At 43.3% G+C, this 20,091-nt stretch overlaps 1 pseudogene; it reads left to right on the plus strand.

Annotated features, from left to right (window-relative positions):
• Nucleotides 1-3,826: 3,826 nt before the first annotated feature.
• LOC117694427 (non-POU domain-containing octamer-binding protein pseudogene) lies at nucleotides 3,827-4,974 on the plus strand (annotated as a pseudogene).
• The last annotated feature ends 15,117 nt before the right edge of the window (nucleotides 4,975-20,091 follow it).

Raw genomic sequence — 20,091 nt, forward strand, 5'->3', positions numbered from 1 at the left:
GCACAGGTCAAAAGTCACAGGTGTGAGTCAAAAGAATGGACAGGAGGGGGATAAAAATTGGATAGGAAGAAAAGCCATTGTGGAGGAGAATAGGGCAAGGGATAAAAAAGAGACCTTGAATGTACAAAATCAGGAGAAAAATTTAATCACTGTTGCCTGATAGCATCCAGCTCTTGGGAGGTAGCAGCCAGCAGAGCAAAGTCAGAAATCCATGAGTTCTGGCCACACAGAACAAAGGATCTAATTCAGCAATGAAAAGAGAAATGAAATAACTAACAAGATGAACATCAATCCTTCCATCCATCTATCCATCCACCAACTCATCTGTCCATCCAGCCAACCATGCATACATCCATCTACCCAATACTGTCCAGGCTGATACAGCAGGGTTCTTCATATCTGAAAAACATAAATACAGTTAGAGCCTTATAATGATGTGGCAAAGAACAACTGGATGCAAGAAGAGAGATAATTGTAGACCACTCTAAGAAGAATATCTAAAGGATGGCTCAGGCAAGAGCATGTTGCTGCAGCAGACATAAATCCTGGGCAACAAGGCTAAAGTTCAAACCCCAAACTCACATGGTGGAAGGAAATAGTCTACTCGCCTCTAAATTCTCATATAAAGATGACAAGTTTAAAGGGTTCTGCATGCATGTGTATGTTATATTTACAATACCACACACAAGCACATAGAGAAGACCTCATGCACCTGCCAAAGCACACTCTCACCTACACCCACAGACACCTACCTCCCTAGGACTCATGAAATGTTAGATTTTTTTTTAAAACTTAGAAAAGAGGTAGGGATTTGAATAATAATGGACCCCAAAGGCTGAAAGATTTCAATAGGGAGTGGCACTTTTTGAAATGATTAATAGGTCTGGTCTGGTTGGAGGAAGTGTGTCTGTGGAGGTCTGATGAGCTTTGAGGTTTCAGAAAGCCCATTCAGAGTCCAGAGTCTGGGCCTTATATATTACAGAAGCTTCTGGGAACTCAAAACAACATCCTATCTATATCTGCAACCCTGCAGAGTATCTAGGATTCCTCCTGCTTATTGGCACTTCTTGAGCCTCTGTGAGAGAAGCAGCTTTCAACAGTGGGCAGCAATAATGCACAGGCCCCTAACAGGTCAACAGGCTGAAAAGGAGTTAAGTTTGGATGAGCTCTACACGGCATGACACATCCATGTCACCTCTTATTCGTCATAGAAAGACTAGAACATGTCTTTAGTCTGGGAGTGAACTGGAATGTACACATAGAACAGGCACATCGAGAGAAATATGGGAAACAGTGTTTTAAGAACACAGCATGGCAAAGACATCTGTCAACTCACAGCAGCTCAGTGACCTAAGCAAGAACCCCAAACTAGTCTACACCCTTCGATATACAAGGACTGTGCAGGTGTTCTTCAGGAGGTACTACTCCTTCCCCAAGGTCTGTGGCAAGTTGGTATCTCCTCCAGGAGGCTTTCCTCTTCTTCCCTGGTGTGGTTACTCAGAAGCTGCCCATGGGACAGCAGGTAATCCTCCACCAGCACTTATGTAAGGAACTTTAAATAAGCTCGGTAGGACACATAGAAATCAGAGAAAATTGTATTACTCACTTTGAGTAATTTTATGCAATGTTATAGTGGTAGGAGGGGAACTAGAAAGTGTATGAAGCTGTTAAAATGATAAAAAAAAAAAACCTAAGCTATACATGTATGGAATCTTCAAGGAATAAGAGGATAATATCACCAACACCTACTTTCAAAAAGCTCACGGCTTAGCAAAACTGAATAGTCTACTACCACTGAGAGAGGGGAAGACTTATGGCAATGGCAATCAGGAACATCCATGGTCACCTAGATGTGACTTCATGACAATCAGACACCTTACAGCCAGCTATCCAGGGAACCAGTGAGGATACATGTCATCTCTAGTGGCCCAAGTGGGGCCAGCATCACTCTGTGTCTATCCCTTTGCACATGCACCATGGACTCTGTCACATGTCTCTTTGTATATGCAACATGGTCTCATTAAAAGCCTCCGTCTCCCTGCCCCCTCTCTTCTTTTTTCCCCTTTCCCAGAGCCTCCCTCCATTTCCTCTCCCAATAAACCTTCCAAGACCTGCGGTGTGGTATGATTTTGTTCGGACATGCTGCACAGTTCTATCTGTGGATCTGAGCCTCTGATCGTGGACTCCTGTGTTCTAGGTCCTGTTGCCACAGGGGAGCACAGTTTCATAGTCCTGTTTCCACATGGGGTGGCCATTGCTGTGTGGGACAAGCCCACAGGCCAGGACTCCCATCCCTACAAGACCACTTACTATCCAGGCTCACCTTCTGGCCATCAGATTTCTAGACATCTCTATCCAAACACCAGCACACTGGTAAGCTTCTCACCATGATCAGCATCAACTATTTCAGGTGCCAAGAGAGGGCTGGCCACTGTCTAGTGTCCCTGAAGATGAATGTATCCACAGTCTGCACGAATGACCCTTCTCACAGACTCTTTGTCTTAGGACCTCTTCCCTTGGGCGAGATATCTCTCTCCTTCAGATAGTTTCTCTCCCACACTGCTTGAAAATCCTAGGCTTAGGTGAACCATTCTTCCTTGGGCACTGGCCTTCAGCTCAGTCCCTAGTTGCCACATGACAACCTGGTAATCTAGCCTGGCTGCTTGTTCTCAGTTATTAAATTTATCCTCAGAATGCTACAAGTGGTAAAAGGAATAACTCCTACTCTCACTCAATAGGTATCTCATCTTTATCTGTACCTCCAGGCTCCCCACCAGGATGCCTCATGGAAAACCTCTAAAACTAGAGCCTGATTCAAATTCTTCCAGATTTATCCACTTTTGCAATCAGGTTTGGCCCCAATACACACTAGATAATGTCTCTAAATGGTCATTTAATGACACTTTTGATCCTACTATTTTTTGAAAAGGCTTCAAATTATTTTAATAAGGTGATGCTGCATTACTCAGAAAAATTTTCAAACTGAAGGTATCAGGAATAAATCATCATACACCAATAAAAAATGCACAGCGTAACTACCCAAGATAGGCAAGACTAAGAGCTATGGTCAGACTTTCAACACAAAGCAACCCTGTTCCCAAGATTGTACTAGGCCTATCAAGAAAAGCTGTGAACAGCAACATCAGTGACACAGAAGTGTAGTCCTTACCCAAGGAAAAGATGGAGGCAAATTAACACAAGAGATTTTTAAGATATATTAAAATGAAAATCTCTAAGAGAAAATGTCTTCCTTAGGACATGAAGGGGTCATATATGAGATATAACAGAACCATATGTAAGCTGTAACCTCTGTGGACATTTGTCTGAATTCTCACCTGGGAGTGAATGCAGGAATGGGACTAGGTTATTGGAGGATGGTTAGGTTTTGTGGTATATGTGGCAGTGTCTCTGGGGTTGAGGGAAATAAAGATGAGAAAGTAATTAAAACACGGTGTGGGGGGGGGATTGTCAAGATTAATAAAGCTCTGAGTCCAAAGAACTGTGGGCAGAGGCATCAGGGTTAGAGAGGACTGGGAGGCAGACACTTTGCTGTGTTCAAATCTAAGTCAAGGGTGCAAAACTGCAGAGCAATAAAACCTTTAACCTGGAGAAGCAGAATCATACTCCAAGGAAGCATCATCAACATCAGCAGCAGCAGCAGCAGCCACCACCCCTACCAAAACCTGCAAATGGACAGCAGGCTAGCAGCCAGAATGAAGGCTTGACTACTGACCTGAAGAATTTTAGGAAACCAGGAGAGAAGACCTTTACCCAGTGTAGCTGTCTCTTTGTGGGCAGTCTTCCCCCTGGCATCACTGAGGAGGAAATGTGGAAACTTTTTGAGAAATATGGAAAAGCAGGGGAAGATTTCATTCCTAAAGATAAAGGCCTTGGCTTTATTTGCTTGGAAACACGCACCCTAGTGGAAATTGCCAAAGTGGAGCTGGACAATGTGCCACTCTGTGGAAAGCAGCTGTGAGTGCACGTTGCCTGTCACAGTGCATCCCTTACAGTCTGCAACCTTCCTCAGTACGTGTCTAACAAACTGTTGGAAGAAGTCTTTTCTGTGTTTGGCCAGGTAGAGAGGGCTGTAGTCATTGTGAATGACTGAGGAAGGCATTGTTGAGTTCTCAGGGAAACCAGCTGCTCAGAAAGATCTGGACAGATGCAGTGAAGGCTCCTTCTTGCTAACCACATTTCCTCAGGCTGTGACTATGGAGCCTATGAACCAGTTAAATGATGAAGAGGGACTTCCAGAGAAGCTGGTTATAAAGAACCAACAATTTCACAAGGAGAGAGAAGAGCCACCCAGATTTGCACAACCTGTGTCCTTTGAGTATGAGTATGCCATGTGCTGGAAGGCACTCATTGGGATGAAGAAGCAACAGCAGGATCAAGTGGACTGGAACATCAAGGAGGCTCATGAGAAGCTGAAGATGGAGATAAAGGCAGTGCCCCATGAGCACCATGTTATGCTAATGAGGCAGGATTTAATGAGATGTCAAGAAGAGCTTCAGAGGATGGAGGAGCTGCATAACCAAGAGGTTCAGAAATGAAAGCAGTTACAACTCAGGCAGGAAGAGGAACACAGGCACCACGAGGAAGAGATGCGGCAACAAGAAGAAATAATGCAACTACAATAGGAAGGATTCAAGGGAACTTTCCCTGATGTGGTACATCTCCCATGTGCCTATGATGTGAGAGAACAAGAAATATGGATGGGCCAAATGGCTATGGGAGGTGCTACAGGCATAAACAATAGAGGTGCCATATCCCCTACTCCTGTGCCACCTGGTACTCCAGCTCCTCCAGGACCTGCCACTATGATGCCAGATGGAACCTTTGGATTGACCCCAACAACAACCAAACCAAGCTGCTACAATGGAAGGAGTTGGAGCAATTGGTAGAACTCCTCCTGCATTCAGCCATCCAGTTCCTGCTTAATTTGCTCCAAATAAATGCTGCAAATATTAGATAAAGTTGCATTGTCTAGTTTCCTGCAGCCCTTAAAAGAAGGGCCCTTTTTGGACTAACCAGAATTTTACCCTGAAAAAGTGTTAGGGGTTCTTCCCAATAGATAGGTCTTCCCTGCTTGTACTACTCTAGAGAGTATGCTTGAAGGCAGACGGCAAGGGGGGGTGGTATTTAAGAAGTCAAATCTGTGGTATAGTGCATTATCAAGTCTGCCTGGTGTGTTCCTGAAAATATATTGATCTTTGAGGGCCTAGAGAACCATAGGAAAATGATCCTACTATTTTAAAGGATCTTTATAATTTTTGCCAGCAATCCTGAAAATGGAAAGAGGTTCTCAATGCCCATGTTTTTACTCATCTTTGCTGCAAACCTTCCCTTTGCTTCTCCTGTTCCAAATCACTCCTTCTAGCTATGAAATCTCATCCAGACAAAACTTCTACTATCATTGATGCAGCTAACAAACCTCCTCCTTACCATCCCTAAACTGCCTCTACAACCTCTCATGCTTTCCTGACCTCCCCAGCTTCCTCATTTTACCAGACTTCTCCAGAGCCTCCTCAACCCTGCTTCTCCAGACTCTTCCCTTCCCTTCCCAACTATAGGGCACTTTAGAAGTCCTACACTGGCAACCTCCTTTCAGCCCTCTAACCATTCACTATCTACACTCAACCCCCACAACTTCTTCCTCCACTCACCCTAACCCAGTTTTGCTTCTTCCTTTGAGGGAAATCACTGGGATAGATGGTCTAATTAGTGTACATGTTCCCTTACTTGATTCTTTGAAGTTTTGCTGACCTACCTCTCCTTCTCATTTCCCTACTGTTGGGGTAGGAGAACAGCCTTACCAACCTCATCAGATACCCTCACTTAGACTTTAGGGGTGTTCCTCTCACCCATTCCTTTTAGGTAGCACCAATATATCCTGTACCATTATTGGGAAGGGATCTTCTAGCTAAAGCTGGAACTTCTGTTTCTTTTGCTCTCCCCATTTGCCTAAACCCAAACTCTTCCTTCTTCTAACCACCCAAACCTGCTAACTCTACCATGTCATTTCCCTAAGTCTGGGAGGTCCAGAACCTTACTGTTGCTAAATACCATTCTCCTGTTGTCATCCAATTACAAGACCCTACCAAGTACATCACCCAAGCTGAATACCTCTCTCTCTCTCTCTCTCTCTCTCTCTCTCTCTCTCTCTCTCTCTCTCTCTCTCTCTCTCTCTCTCTCTCTCCTTCTCTCCAGACCCTCAGGGGACTTAAACCTATTATCTCTAACCTCCTAAGAAAAAGCTCCTCAGTCCTGTCTTCCCCTTTCAACACTCCTATATTAGCAGTTGAAAAAACACAAAACACAATGGTACCTATCACCTGGTTCAAAAATCTCAGGCTCCTTAATTCTGCAGTGGTTCCTCTCCACCCTGTTGTGGCTAACCCTTACATACTTCTTTCCACTATCCCCTTGGGAACATCTCATTTTTCAATCCTAGATCTCAAGGATGCATTCTTTTTTATCCCCTTAGATGTGCAGTCACAAAACATCTTTGCCATTACCTGGACTGACCCTGATACCCACTTTTCTACCCAACTCACCTGGACTGTTCTACCTCAGGGATTCAGAGACAGCCCACATCTGCTTGGCCAGGCTCTGACTTCTGACCTATTCTCTCTGTCTCTCCCTAAATCTAAGATTATTCATTATGTTGATAATATTCTCTTCTGTCTGTCTCTAGAAATCAGCCAAATTAACACCCATGGCCTTCTAGTTTCCTGCCCAGTCAATGCTACAGAATCTCACCTTCTAAAGTCTACTTGTCCACTCCTCAGGTCACCTATTTGGGACTAAAAATTACCCCAACCCACAACGCCATTACTTAGAAAAAAATCTAACTCAGTCTCTAACAGTCCCCTCTACAAAGGAAGAGATTTGATCATTCCCAGGAATAACTAATTTTTTTAATATTCCTGAGTTCCTTCCTTTAACCTCCTTTCCTAGCCCTTGTATGAAGCAGCATTAGGACCCACCCATGAACCTCTTCTGAAACCTGTTACCAAGCATTTTCAAAGTCCCAACAGGCCCTCTGCAGACCTCAAGACCTCCTTGACCTAACCTGACCCTTCTCCCTCTATGTAACAGAAAAGGAGGGATATACCCTTGGAGTCCTAGGCCACCAACTTGGACCCTCTTTTGCACCAGTAGCATACTTATAAAAAAAACTAGACCTAACCATCCAGGGATGGGCATCTGGTATACATACTTTAGTACCCACTGAACTACTTATTTGAGAGTCCAAAAACTAGACTTTGGGTCACCTATCACTGTCTTTTCTTCTCATAACCTGTCCCAGTTTCTAACTTAAAAAGGCTTATAAACACTACCTCACTCCAGGGTTCTTTCCCTTCAGGTAGCATTAATAAAAGACTCTATACTTACTTTCCAATCATGCCCACCTTGTAATATTTCCATCTTTTTCCTTAACCAAATGCTGACTTCTCCTTATCCCACTCCTGCACTCAAACCTTAGAAAAACTATTACTCCATCTTTGACACACACAGGAGGGCACACTGCCTCAGGCCATCTCTGCCCAGTATACACATGGCAGCTCCTTTTTACATGAAGGAGCCAAAAGAGCAGACTATGCTATAGTGTCAGACACAGAGATGGTTGAGGCAAAGGCCCTCTATACCTATACCACTAATCAATAAGCTGAACTAATACCACTTATTCAAGCCTATAAACTGCTAAGGGACAATCCCTAAACATCTATAGAGACTCCAAATATGCTTTCCATATCCTCCTGACCCATGCTACTATCTGGAGGGAGCTCGGGTTACTTAGGACAAAAGGAGGATCAGTAACTAATGCCAACCAAATTATAGCCATGTTAAAAAGCCTTCCTGGCATCTTCCCATAGCTATTATAATTGTCCATTGCAGGTCCCATCAGACAAATGACTCTATTATCTCCAAAGCAAACCACCAAGGCAGCTAGCGTTGTGGCCCTTTGGGGCCCAGACTGTTTCATCCACCACAGGACATTCTCATTCCACAACCCACTTCTCTTCACTAACCCAGACACTCATCAAACTCTGTAATATCTCCACCAGCCTTTCCATCCTAACAGCCAAGCATTATCTTATTTTGTTAAGACCCACCTACAGACTACCCTTGAGGACTTATGTTTTTTAATATCTATCACTGACTCTTGCAAAATCTGTCAGATGTCAGACCCCAACTCCAGGTACCATAGCACCCCTTTTCCTACCCACCAAGCTAGGGGTTCCCTCCCTGGAACTGACTGGCAACTTTACTTTACCCACATGCCCACTAGCAAACATTCCAAGTACCTCCTGATCTTGGTGGACACCTTCTCAGTATGGGTGGAGGCATTCTCTACCACAAACAAAAGGGCTCAGAGCATCTCTGATCTTATCCTTCGAGAGATCATTTCTTGATATAGAATCCCAGCTTCTCTCTAATCAGACAATGGTCCCAAATTCACCTGCCAAGTTTCTCAAACTATATCTAAAGCCCTCAACATCCCTTAGTATTTTCATATTCCCTATCACCCCCAGTCTTCAGGAAAGATAGAATGGACTAACCACTCCCTAAAAGCCATTCTTGCCAAATTGTCACAGAAACTTCACCTTGATTGGGTAAAACTCAATTTGGCTAAAACTCGATTTGGGTAAAACTCAACACAAAAGAACACACATGGCATGTACTCATTAATAAGTAGATATTAGCCCAAAAGTTTACAGTACCCAAGATACAACACACAGACCACATAGAGTGTAGAAGGAAGACTAGGGTGTGGATGCTTCAGTCCTGCATTAGGGTGCAGGGGGCAGACAGGATGATTGTTAGAGGTGAAAGGAGAGGGGAAGCAGGGAGGGAGAAAGGAGGTGGAGGAAATAAGGGTGGCAGTATCAAGTACTAGAGGAGCTGTGAGAAAGGTACAGAGGGACAGGAAATCAAACAAAATAGGTAGCAGGGGGTATAAGGAACTGGGGATAGTCACTGGAAAGTCCCAGACACAAGAGAACATGAGGCTCCCAGGACCCAATGGGAGTGGCTTTAGCTGAAATGCACAGAGAAGGGGGAGACAGAACCTGTGAAGACCACGTCCAGTTTATAGGCACAGCCCTTTGTCGAGGGATGGGGCCACCCACCCATCTCAAATGTTTTTTAACCTAGAAATGTTCCTGTCCAAAGGAAGAACAGGAACAAAAAATGGAACAGAGACTGAAGAAAGGGCCAACTGGGGACAGCCCCACCTGGGAATCCATTATATCTGCAGAAACCAAACCCAGCACTGTTGCCATGGTCAAGAGTCACTTGCTCACAGGAACCTGATGTGGTGGTTCCTTGGGAAGTCTGGCCAGCAACTGACCAATGCAGAGGTGGATGCTTGCAGCCAACAATCAGACTGAGCTCAGGGAACCTGGTGTCGGAGCTGGCTGGTGGAAGGATTGGAGCAGCAGGGGATTGCAACCCCATAGGAAGAACAACGGGCTGGCCTAACCACCCAGTTCCCCCAGAGTCTAGATCACCAACCAAGAAGTACATGGAGGGATCCATGGCTCCAGATACATATGTAGCAGAGGATGGCCTTGCCTGACAGCAATGGGAGGGGAGACCATCTGTCCCAGGGAGGTTTGATGCCCCAACACAGGGGTATTCTGGAGCAGTGGGGCAGAAGAGTATGGGTGTGGGAGCACCCTTATACAGGAAAAGGGGATAGGGGAAGGCAGATGTGGGATGGGTGACTGGTGGAGGAGTAACTGGGAAGTGGAATATCATGGGATGCAGGTTTAGTAGAGGGGGTAAGCAGGAAGTGGGATATCATTAGAGATGTAGACAAATGGAATGATTAATATTAATATAAAAATGGCCAGATGAATATGGGATGCATTGGTCTTGTCAGACACATATGTTAGGATCATAGACCAATCACCTCTTCTATAAGTGATGCAAGACCCTCTTCTTCTATATTCAGGACCCATAGAATCCCAGGTGAAAAACAGGTGTTGTTGGTAATCTCTAACGTGAAAACAAATTTGGGTCCCCCAAAAGTACTATTCACATCCAGAGAAAATATGTCCCAATTTTCCAACCTCTGGAAACTGGAGAAATAGGGGAAATAATTAAATACTCCTCCAAGGTCATTTCTTCCTTGACATCTCCTCTCATAAAAAACACTAGCCTGTCATTTTGTCTTCTGCTTAAAACCTTGACCTCAGCCTACCAACACCTTTAATGTCATTCAACCTGGCTGCTTTAAAGATTTCTGGCTATGTGTACACCCTGGAACTAGCTCACAACTGCCACTTACAGTATCTCCAGTGACCCTGTCAAGTAACCTTATTTCACCTTTCACCAGCTGCCCTGAGTCTGGTGTTGCCAGGATACCACACCTTTTCGATAGCACTCTCTTGGGAATGGAAGACTGTTTTAAGGCATCTGGGACAACTTCCATAAAAACGCTAATTCCCTAGACTGCAACAAAACCATCAGGTTTTCAGGTATATCATCATCTACCTGCCAACTGGTCAGAAGTTTGCACATTGGTGTTTCTTTTCCATAAATTAGGGGTAACTCACAGAGAACCCCACCAATTCTGGTTGTGGACTTAATAGCTGAACAACACAACAAAGGGGCAGTTCAAATACTGCCACTCCTGGCCACTACAGGAATAAATGCTGGTGTTGCTACCAGAAGAGTAGGACAGACTACATCTCTAATCTTGCACAATCAGTTTTCTTCCTAGGTTATCCCCAATCTTCAACAGGTGGCTTAAACCATACTCAGTCTTGTATTACTAGACCCTCAACCAGAACTGACCTTATCACATGCATGTAATAAAAATTATGTAAAAGCATAAAGGAAGAGGGGGGTATAGGATAGGAGGTTCTAGGGAGGGAAAATGGGGAAAGAGGATGACACCTGCACTATAAATAAATAAAATATCCAATAAAAATAAAAGAAAAGAAATAATTCTGTACAGGATAATACTCCCTGAATGAAAATGAATGCAAATACCAAAAGGTACAATCTACATTTCCTTAAAAGACACCATCGTTAAGAAGAAACTTGGACATGATTTGATGTTGGTGACAGTGGCCTAGACTCCAGCTCCTTCAGAGACTCAGGAGAACACATTACAACTTAAAAATCTATCTAGGAATAGAACATTTATACAGCTGCCTAGAAGACTGATAAGAAGGAAGTCCATAATTAAAAAGGGAAGCGATGGACAAGAATCATGATTTTTCTCAGGTAAAATCCTGGGTGTACCCTGGCCTAGTAACAAGATGTTAAGGGACAGCTAGGCCTATCCGGGCTATTCCCTGAGCTCGTATATATGGAGAAATACCTCACAGTTCCTTTTTAAAAATCAGGCCCATGCTAAATAGGCAGGAGACATTTTAAGTATGAGGACCACACCATCAAACATAAAATAAAAAACTTAAAATAGGGAAAGAATAATTTTTCTTGTCCCCTAACTCATCAAGAAATAAAAGTAATTTAAGAACTGAAGGCTGTTCCATATCGTCAATCCCTTTTCGCCACATTTTTTGTTTGTTTGTGTGTTGGTTTGGTTTAAGTTTAGTTGTACTGGAACACAACTTAAACATAAGTCATGTGTTGGGTCTAAGCAATCATGTATCTAACTCTCACAACACAGACCCATCAAGATGAAACCCAGTTGATCCTATTAGGCAACACTGTGTTTGTCTGCCATAATTTCTCTTAGGTTCCAGTGTATGAGGTCCATAATTACCATTCCTCCTGTACTGGGAGGTCCCTGTCCAGCAACCAGTAGTCCAAAACCAGGAGGTTGTACTCCAGTGGCAGGCTCCTGAGAGAGAGATGGCAAAGGGAGAAGTAGTTAGAGAAGACAGGCTAGTTTGGGGTCTGGGGTGCTTATATAAAGTTACTGTTGATGTACAACATTTATTAGGAAATTTAACATCCTATATACAGTTTTCTTGAAATGTAAAACAGGACAGTTTCAGCCAAAGCTATCACATAAAGATTGAAGTCAGATGGAAGTGTACTGAACAAGGATGCATAAGTGTACCTGGTTTAAATCCCTCTCCACATACATCTATACCTCAAAAACAGCCCAAGAGAGGTGAAGCCCAAAAACAGCTTGCAAAGACAGGGAAATAGAACAGAAATATTCATCAAGGCATGTTGGGCCTATAATCCCTAAATTCATAAGCACAACAAGAAGAGGGTTAAATATGAGAAAGAAAATAACCAGGGAGTTGTCTATCAACCTAGCACCATGAAAACATTCTAAGAATCTCTGGATGTGTCTATGTATGTATGCAACCATGTAGGTGTATGGTTGGACCACCATCCTTGATGGATGAATGGATGGATGGATGGATGGATGGATTGATGGATGGATGGATGGGTGGGTGGGTGGATGGATGGATGGGTAAGTGGATGGGTGGGTGGGAGAATGAATTTGTATGTGTGTGTGTATGTGAGAGAGAAAGAGATAGAGAGAGAAGGAGAGAGAGAGAAGGAGAGAGAGAGAAATGGATGTGTAGATGTGTGCCTGGGGATGGAGGTGTAGATAAAGAAATGATAGATACATAAAGATTGATAGAAAGATTATATGAGTGGTTTATGTATCAATGGATAGATATACAAATAGACAGATAGACATAGATAGATAAATACATGCATTCCTCTGGACACAGAGACACACAGACAGACAGACAATTTTAATTTCCCAGTATGCTAATGGGAGGGAAGAGTATGAAATGGTTCCTGTAACTGGACGGTACTCTCCAAAAAGTCTACTTTGTAATAGAATTTTCCACAAAGCTAAAATAAAATGGCTCTGAACACAACCTGGTGCTTAGAGAAACAATTAAAGCTTTCTTTATCCCCTAAAGTGGAGAGGATACTTTAAAACTGAAGCTTTAAAAGGACTCAGTATTCCCTTGTAGTCCCAGAAAAGTAGAAGGCTTGTGAAGGACTGCTTAAGCCCAAGAATTTAAGGCCTACCTGGAAAAACTACTAAGGCATGATCTAATATACATGTGAACTAATCTATTTTTAAGGCCCACAGGTATCGAAGAAGGCTCCCACAAAGTAGAGGCACTCCACAACCTGACATCAGCTAGCTCAACTATTTCCTTGATCTTCTCATAGGTTTTCCAGAGTTACTCCCAAACATAGGAGTACCCATGATTTCATTATTTCTTATGAATCTGTAAATTTTCTTGTAAATATGATGAAATCCTTCAGTATAATAAGGATCACTACTTTTATGGTGAAGAGTAACACTAACATTACAACTGTGCAATCATATGCAAAACTAATTGGACAAGAGTAACAGAGAGTCACAAGCTTTGAGAACAGGAAATGTGAAAAGCCTAACACCAACCTCCTATCAGTAACTGACAGACTGGTGCACAAAGGACAGTGTCAGCATAGCAACTGGGGTTCTGAATGAGGAAGAGTAAGATGTGTCAGAATAAGAAGCCACAATATAAGTAGATGGCAGGCACTACTTGCATAATTCTTCACAACATAACGTGCATGGGAATAGATTCAGAGGGAGGAAGAAGTGCAGAAAACTAATGAGCCAACTCTCTGTCAAATTCAGAACATCCAGACAGTACAAATGAAGAGTTGAGAGAAGCACTCAAACTATGGTGATAGTGAGAGACATTAAAAGCAAGGAAAAGGCGCAGGCCTGTAAACAACTGGTTGCTACACAATAAGCACAAATGAGCCTCATCTGAGGAGCTCTCCACACACAGGATGTGCATGGACCACATGAGGAATCCTCTGAGCTGTACAATTCCTATGGTCTAATTACTGTCACAATTGATTCCAACATCCATCCAACTTATCACAGAGAAACTGGAAAAGTGACAAAATTCTTATGACACATGCAAGGCTACAGTCTGTCCACAAACCAGGATACCCTGACTAATACAACTTCTACTGGAAGTATCTACCTGCAGCAAGTCTGGTACTTTGGGTGGAATAATTCTCAGTTTCAATGGACTATACTCCTTAGTCTCATTTATCTTGCAGCATCCCAAAGCATTTTTACTATGCATCAGTGGGGACCATTCCTCCATCATCTGCAAACAATTAAACCTCACACACACTGGCAAATGCCACCATGATGTAGAACACTAACGAAAGTAACTTTTTGTTTCTCTTCCCAAAAGGTAAGCACACACCAGGTTCCTATAGGAAAGGGACTCAAACAGAACACTGCTGGGCAGTCAGGGAGTCCTTGGCAGCCACGCTCAGGAACTATCTCCACAAAAATAGCCAGTACCATTTTGGTGAAAGTGCATCTAAGACCCATAAAACTATAACACATATGGAACTCCAAAACATATATAAAAAATCCAAACAACTGGACAAAACATGATGGCTAGTAGACCTCTTAGGCTTTCCAGACAAGAGGGTGGATAACAGCATGAGAAAAACACTTGTAAGATGAAAAAAAAATATATATCTAAATAAAATTTCAGGGTGATGAGGCCAACCCCTGCAATTTTAGTACTACAAAAAAAGGCACACCTGTGCAATCCCTCCATTAGGAAACAGGCAGCAGGAGATCAGGACAGCTCGGCACAGATGCTCATCTCAAAATTATACTTCCTGAGAACAACAAAATGTGTCCACAGTGGGCATGGTGGTACACTCTGAAATCATAGCATTCCAGAGGCTGTGGTGAGGGTATATAGGCTTTCACTCCAGCCAAGGACACAATAAAACAATGTCATGACCTGTTTTGCCTACAGACCAATTTGAATCCTGGCCCCGGAAATACAAAGACCTGATTCAAAATAACAAGGTAAAAAGAGGACTTCTACTCTGACAGGCATGAAGGGGTATCTATGCTCCTGAGAAGAAACTAAAAACACATAGAAAAATCCAGGGGACAACACCATAAAATTTCATGGCACCGAATATGGCAAACATTTTCAATCCTAAAACCTACAGGGTAGATTGAAAGAACCAACTCCAGAAAGCTCTCTTTGGAAATCTATGCCTGTCTGAAGCACAAGGAATCTCATCCCCAGGGACACACATATTTGGAGAAACATAAAATAAAATCTCTACCTCTCTGCCTACTGATCTATGTCTCTTGGGCCCTCCTTCTCGCTCCCTCCCCCCTCGCTCTCATATCTCTCGAATCTCTCCCTCCCTCTAAAGCCCCTCCCTCTCTTCCTCACTCTGTGAGTATGTGTGCTCATGCCAAGCACAAAACTGTGAACTCTCTAATACTTAACACAAAGGGGAATACAGGAACTTAAACATGCAGGCACCCACGCCAAGGAAAACACACACACACACTCAATCCAAAACTGAAACAAGACATTGGTTACTATTGAAGAAAGGCTTTAAATACCAAACTCAAATGCTATGAGATAGCTATATTCAAAAGTCATAAAATCTAGCACAAAGCAGTGATGAACACAGAAACATAGTTCCAAAGAACCTTTAAATAGTATTGTCACTGGAAACATTCATGATCATAAAGAGCAATAGGGATATACCCCAGTGAACATTACTTATATTCCAAAATATACCCGTACATAAAACATTGGAGGCCTAAGGTTGGGAACAAATGTCTCTGTCTGTCTGTCTGGTTTTCTGTGACTGTGGGTATGCATGCGCCAGCTGGAAGAAAGCAGTGTCTCTCATTTACACTTAGCAAAAATAGGCAAGCAGTAAGTGAAACATGCAGGTACCTTTGAAAAAGGGCACAATCACACACAAAAACAGTCCCCCTCTCTTTAAAATGAAAAAAAGAAATTGTTATTTAACATAGGCTATAAATACTACACTCAATGCTATGATATAGCTATATTCAAAAGACATAAAATCTAGAACAAGTGATGAACATAAAAACATAGATCCAAAGAAACCTTTAAATAATGAAGTCACTTTAAACTGACTGTCAACACCTGATCCATCCACGATCATGAAGAGCAGTAGGGATATATACCTATGTACACTACTTTTACAACAAAACCGTACCCATGCATTAAACATTGGAGACCTAAGCATGTAAAAAATGCAGAGAAATGGAGAGGTTAGAAAGGAAACAGGCTAGGAAAGGGAGGGAGTTGGGGAAGTGTGTTAAAAAGCCTGGAAAAGTCACAGGGAAAACCTAAAGGTGCAGAAAAGAAGGAAAGGAGGTTGGAAAGACAGAGGAGAATAGGGGAGTGTGGGGAAGGCAAGGGAGAGAGAGTGGGGGGGGGACAAGGGGATGGTAGGAGAGCAAGGATGGGGCAGGGAGGAAGCAGATAAGCTTCACCTTCCACCAGGAGCCTCAGGGAAAAGGACAGAAGGGGAGAGAGAGAGAGAAAGACCTGGGCGGGAGGGGCAGAGCTCTGAAGGAGGCAGAGTGGAGGGAAGAGCTAAAAGGTGTGAAGACGCTGTAGGAGAGAGAGGAAGCAGGAAAGGACCATGGAGAGAGAGAAACCTGGGAAGGAAACCGCTCCCCACACTCCCAACAAGCAGCAACAACACTGAAAACGTACTCCGACTGGGAAGGCCGGTCATAAACATCTCAAATACATGACAAACCTGACTTAGGAAAGCGCCCCACCACCACATCCCCTGGGTTGAGGGAGAAGTCAAGGAACTAGAAAGTTCCAGGGGCCCTCAAAGGGCAACACTGAAGTGAGAGGATGAAACGCCTGAGGAGACACGGAGGTGCGGGGCCGAATCCCTAGAAACATTCTACTCACTGCCATGGTGAGCAGAGGGATCCACTGGGCCGAACCCCACACTTGGAATCGAAGGAGGAGACCCTCAACTCGGAGAATGTCCACAAGCCAGGCGCGAAAGCCCTGTTAAGGCCTCAGCACCTCGGCGCCACAGCCTCTGGCCCAACGGCCCAAGCTGCCAATCACACAACAGGGATTTCTGGGAACCGGAAGTGAGCTACCTCCTCTACCGCCCCCTATAGGCGGGTCTTAAAAGGAGCCTGACGCCCAAGGAAAGGAACCCAGATGCAGATTTGCAGGAAGTCAGCTCCAGGTTGCCAAGTACAGAGACACCCGTGATGGGGGACTCTTAAAATAGCAAGACAAACCCTTTCAGCTCCTTCAGTCTTCTCTCTAACTCCTCCATTGGGAACCCCATAGTCAGGAAGGAGCTGAAAAGGTTTGTGGCCGCATGAGGAGAGCAACAATATCAACCAACCAGAGCTCCCCAGGGTGTAAACCACCAGCCTGGTAGCACATAGGGAGGGACACATGACTCCAGCTGTATATGTAGGGGAGGATGGCCGTTCCGGCATAGGTGGGAGAGGAAATCCTTGGTCCCATGAAGGCTGGACACCGAGTGGGGGTTAGGTGGGGACACATCCTCATAGAAGCAGGAGGAGGGGGGATGGCATAGGGGGTTGCTGGGTGGGGGGGAATGGGGTAAGGGGATATAATCTGAAATGTAAATATAATATCCAATAAAAAGAAAGAAGAAAAAACACCAAGACAGACTGGACTTAGGTCACAGAGTTATTAGAAGAACTTACATGTGATTGATAACCAAAGGTTAGTTGAAAAGAACAGAGCTACCTGTTAACATGGACTAAACAGGAAGAATTTTCCTTATTGCTTCTCCGCTGAGAGTTCTATTACAAACACTCTACTTGCAAAGTAGGCACCATAGAAAGATTTAAAAAGCCACGAAACTCCTATGACCCTTCCAAAGCTGCAATTTGTCCATAAATCACAATATCCTAATTAATAAAACTTCTACTGCAAGTTTCTACCTACAGGAAGTCTAGTACCTAGGGCAGAATAACATTCTGTTTCAATGGACTATATTCCTTAGTCTAATTTCTTGCCATATCCCAAAGCATTTTTACTTTGCATCAGTGGAGACAATTCCATTATCTGCAGATAACCAAAGTATACACACACTGGCAAACACCACCATTATATACAGGTTCTAATATAGGTATTTTGTTGTTGTTGTTGTTGTTTCCTAAAAGGCAAACACAGATGAGGTTCCTATAGGAAAGGGTCCAAAACAGAATACAGCTGTGGAGTCAGGGAGTCCTTGATGCCTATGCTCAGAAAATATTTACACACATATAGCAAATGTCATATTTGTGATAATTAACCAAATACTCATAAACAATGCATTTGGAACATAAAAAGATAAATAAAAATTCCAAATGACTGAATAAAACATAAGTAAGTGATAATCCTCACAGGTTTTCCACATAAGAGGGTGGATAACAACATGAGAAACACACATGTAAGAAGAATATGTATATTTCAGGGTGATAAAAAGCCAACCCCTGCAATTCTAGCACAATGAAGGAAGGCATACCCCTGTAATCCCTGCACTACAAAGGGGGCAGCATTTGGATCAGGAGCTCAGGACAGATACTAATCTCAAAGTTGTGCTTCCTGAGAAAAATAAAATCTGACCAGATTGGGCATGGTGGTGCACTAGGAAATTGCAGCATTACAGAAGCTGTGGGGAGGGTATATAGGCTTTCAGTCCAGCCAAGGACACAATAAGACAATGTCACACAAACTGTTTTAGATGCAGGGCAATTTGAAGCATGGCATCAGACATTAACAAAGACCTCATTCAAAATAACAATGTAAAAACAGGACATTTTCTACTCTGAAAATCTGCAGGTTTATCTTTGCCCTCAGAAAAAAAATCTACAAACTCCTAGAAAAATCAAGGGGACAACACTGTAAGAGGCTTGGTAGCAAACATGACAAACATTTTCAATCCAAAACCCAATAGGGTGTATCGAAAGAATCAACTCCAGAAAGGTCAGAAAGATCTCATTGGAAATCTTTATGCCTGCCTGAAGCATAGGGTTCTGTATCCCCAAGGACACACATAAAAAGAAGAAATATGAAATAAACTCTATACTTATCTTTATGTATACCTATCTCCATCCCTCCCCTCCCTGCCTGCCACCCTGTGTCTTTCTATCTCTGCTCTGTTGCTCTGTCTCTCTGTCTCTGTGTGGTATGTGTGAGACTCTTTTTATCTCTGTGTCTCTCCCTTTTGTGTCTCTGTGTGTCTGTCTCTCTTGCTCTCTCACTGTGTGTGTGTGCTTTTTATCTCTGTGTCTCTCCCTTTTGTGTCTCTGTGTGTCTGTCTCTCTTGCTCTCTCACTGTGTATGTATGTGTGTGTGTGTGTGTGTGTGTGTGTGTGTGTGTGTGTTATATGCTAACTTGGGTATCTCTTAAACACACAACACAAAAAGATATACAGGCTGACAATCATGGAGACATACAAGACAAAGGACATACGTACACCATAGAGAGAGACAAACACACTCACACAAACACACTCTATTCAAAACTCAAACAAGACATGGGTTGTTATTGAATACAGGCTCTAAATACCATACTCAAATGATATGGGACATCTATACTTCAAAAGTCATAAAATATAGGGAAAACGCCTGCTGAAGCTAAGAACATAGATTCAAAGAAACATTTAATAATGTTTTCACTGGAAACTGACTATCAACACCTGATCCATCCCTGATCATAAACAGCAAACAGGATATACACATAGCTATACTACTTGTACTCCAAAAATGTACCCATACAGAAAAACTGGAGACCTAAGTATGGGAACAAATGTGGAGAAGTGCAGAGGTTAAAAAGCAGACAAGTTAGGAAAGGGAGAGAGATGGCAAAGAGTGTTCAAAACCTGGAAAAGACACTGGGAAAAACTAAAGGTAGAGGAAAGGAGAAATTGAGGTTGGAAAGACAGAAGGCAATAGGGGGAATGAGGAGGAGCAGGGGCCAGATAGTAGGGGGACAAGGGGATGGTAGGAGAGCAAGGATGGGGCAGGGAGGAAGCAGATAAGCTTCACCTTCCACCAGGAGCCTCAGGGAAAAGGACACAAGGGGAGAGAGAGAGAGAAAGACCTGGGCGGGAGGGGCAGAGCTCTGAAGGAGGCAGAGTGGAGGGAAGAACAAATAGGTGTGAAAACGCTGTAGGAGTGAGAGGAAGCAGAACATATATATTTTTATATGTAAGTGTGTCACAGAGAGAAAGCGGGTGGGAGCTTGATAAAGGCTAGAGATCAGCCCAAAGCAAGAAGAGGGAATAGGCTTGGAGTA

Source organism: Arvicanthis niloticus, chromosome X (genome assembly GCF_011762505.2).
Source record: "Arvicanthis niloticus isolate mArvNil1 chromosome X, mArvNil1.pat.X, whole genome shotgun sequence".
NCBI classification, from domain to species: Eukaryota; Metazoa; Chordata; class Mammalia; order Rodentia; family Muridae; genus Arvicanthis; species Arvicanthis niloticus.